Here is a 2942-nt window from a genome sequence, read left to right on the forward strand (position 1 = left end):
GCTTCCAAAAAATAAAAGAAGCGAAACGCGTATAGCAATAAACAAACTGCCTTCAATTAGTTGCATAGACGGCACATACCTCCACGAATTTAAAGCTAGTAAGGGAAAGACGGAAAACAGAAAAAAATTACGATAAATTTAAGTGCCGGGAGGTATTTTTCTCAAAGTATTCCAAAGGAGTGTAGCCATGTATAGAAGTGAAATGTGGATGACAAACACTTTGGACAAGAACGGAAGAGAAGCTTTTGAGTGTGGTGCTTAAAAAGACTGCTGAATATTATCATGGGTAGATCACGTCAATAATGAGGAGGTACTGAAAATAATTGGGGAGAAAAGAAGGTACCGGTTGATAGGAGACATTCTGAGACCTCAAGGGATCACAGTTCAGCATCGGAGGTAGGTAGGGCTAAAATTTGTATAGGGATGTGGATGCAATAAGCAGACTGAAAAGGATGTAGTTTGCAGTAGTTATTCGGAGATGAAGAGGCTTGCATAGCATAGAGTATCATGGAGAGCTACATCAGACCAGTCTTTGGACTGAAAAGCACAACAACAACAAACCAGTCAACATTTCTTCTCACGTACGACTTTTCTACATAGTCCCCACCACTTTGCACAGCGTTCTGTGGGAGCATGTATTCCATATTTGCCGGCCAGTGTGGCCGAGCGGTTCTAGGCACTTCAGTCTGGAACCGCGCGACCGCTACGGTCGCAGGTTCGAATCCTGCCTCGGGCATAGATGTGTGTGATGTCCTTATGGTAGTTAGGTTTAAGTAGTTCTAAGTTCTAGGGGACTGATGACCTCAGATGTTAAGTCCCATAGTGCTCAGAGCCATTTGAACCATTTGAACCATTCCATATTTGCAAAACTTTCTGTCATGTGCTGGCAGTCTTTTATTTATCGTATGAATCAATCACTCATCAGCTTGATATATTTTAATTTTTCAATTTTAATCTAATACTTATATAGGTGTTGTATTTCATACTAGAATGTCGTGTTCCCAGTTTGGCACAGCTTTGCCATGGGAAACACGAAAGAGGCCGAAGATAGGGTGACCTGTACAGCAGCTGAATAATATTATGGAAGCACCGTCTGAAATGCACACTTCATGCAAATGCAGATGCTAGAAAGCCTGTGTTCCGTACAGTGGTTGGATAATATTGTGGAAACAACTGTGGAAATGCATGCTTCAACACAAATGCAGATGCTAGCCAGCTGTGTCCCATACAGCGGTTGGATAATATTACGGAAACAAAGGCAGAAATTCACACTTCAACACAAATGCAGATGCTAGGCAGCCTGTGTCCAGTACAGCAGTTGGAAAATATTAAGGAAACAAAGGCAGAAATGCACGCTTCATCAGAAATGCAGATGCTAGCCAGCCTGTGTCCCATACAGCGGCTGGACAATATTATGGAAACAAAGGCAGAAATGCACATTTCAACACAAATGCAGATGCTAGCCAGCCTGTGTCTCATACAGCAGTTGGATAATATTACGGAAACACTGGCAGAAATGCACATTTCAACACAAATGCAGATGCTAGGCAGCCTGTGTCCTACACAGCGGTTGGATAATATTACAGAAATACTGGCAGAAATGCACACTTCAATGCAAATGCAGATGCTAGGTAGCCTGTGTCCTACACAGCGGTTGGATAATATTACAGAAATACTGGCAGAAATGCACACTTCAATGCAAATGCAGATGCTAGGCAGCCTGTCTCTCATACAGCAGTTGGATAATATTACAGAAACACCGGCAGAAATGCTCGCTTCAACACAAATGTAGATGCTATTCCTGTGCATTGTGCTGTTGTATTTTACCATGAACGTCATCTATGCGGTGAGCTCAATAAGTTGAAAGTTTCAGTTGGGGCCGTAACGGTGTCTTTTGTGGTAGTACATCATGTCGCTTCTAAGTGAATTCGAAAGTAGGTTAATTGTTTGTGCTCGAATTGTGGCTGATTCCATAACCGAGGTAGCACATGTGTGGTATTTCACGAGGCACGGAATCGAAGATATACACCACACATAGGCGAACTATCGTACGTTTAGTCACGAATGCGAACTGAAGTGTATGTTGAGTGATCGTGACAGATGGTCACTGAAGAGGATACTGGCGAAAATTAAAAGGACGGCAGCTGCAAAATTCTCTGCATAACTGAATGTCGTACTCACGAAACCAGTCAGTACAAAAACAACTCGACGGGAACTCATAAACTCGGAAGTGCGGGGTGAGCTGTAATTCCAAGAACTCTCATGAGTTAGTAACAGGACAGCATGGTACCCAAGGAATCGAACATGGACTGTTGAAGCAAAGGAAGAAAGTCATTCGGTTGGAAGAGTCTCGTTTAACACTATTTACAACTTATGGCTGAGTTTACTCTCTGTGAGTGAAACACAGCAGGGATTCGGAGATGGTCCGGACAGCCATATTGAGGTGTCTTGAGCATTCGGCCCGCCTCTCCTGTGACAAAGTCTTCATCTCAGAGTAGCACTTGCAACCTACTTCCTAAATTACACTCCTGGAAATGGAAAAAAGAACACATTGACACCGGTGTGTCAGACCCACCATACTTGCTCCGGACATTGCGAGAGGGCTGTACAAGCAATGATCACACGCACGGCACAGCGGACACACCAGGAACCGCGGTGTTGGCCGTCGAATGGCGCTAGCTGCGCAGCATTTGTGCACCGCCGCCGTCAGTGTCAGCCAGTTTGCCGTGGCATACGGAGCTCCATCGCAGTCTTTAACACTGGTAGCATGCCGCGACAGCGTGGACGTGAACCGTATGTGCAGTTGACTGACTTTGAGCGAGGGCGTATAGTGGGCATGCGGGAGGCCGGGTGGACGTACCGCCGAATTGCTCAACACGTGGGGCGTGAGGTCTCCACAGTACATCGATGTTGTCGCCAGTGGTCGGCGGAAGGTGCACGTG

This window comes from Schistocerca cancellata, chromosome 1 (genome assembly GCF_023864275.1).
Source record: "Schistocerca cancellata isolate TAMUIC-IGC-003103 chromosome 1, iqSchCanc2.1, whole genome shotgun sequence".
Classification (NCBI taxonomy): domain Eukaryota; kingdom Metazoa; phylum Arthropoda; class Insecta; order Orthoptera; family Acrididae; genus Schistocerca; species Schistocerca cancellata.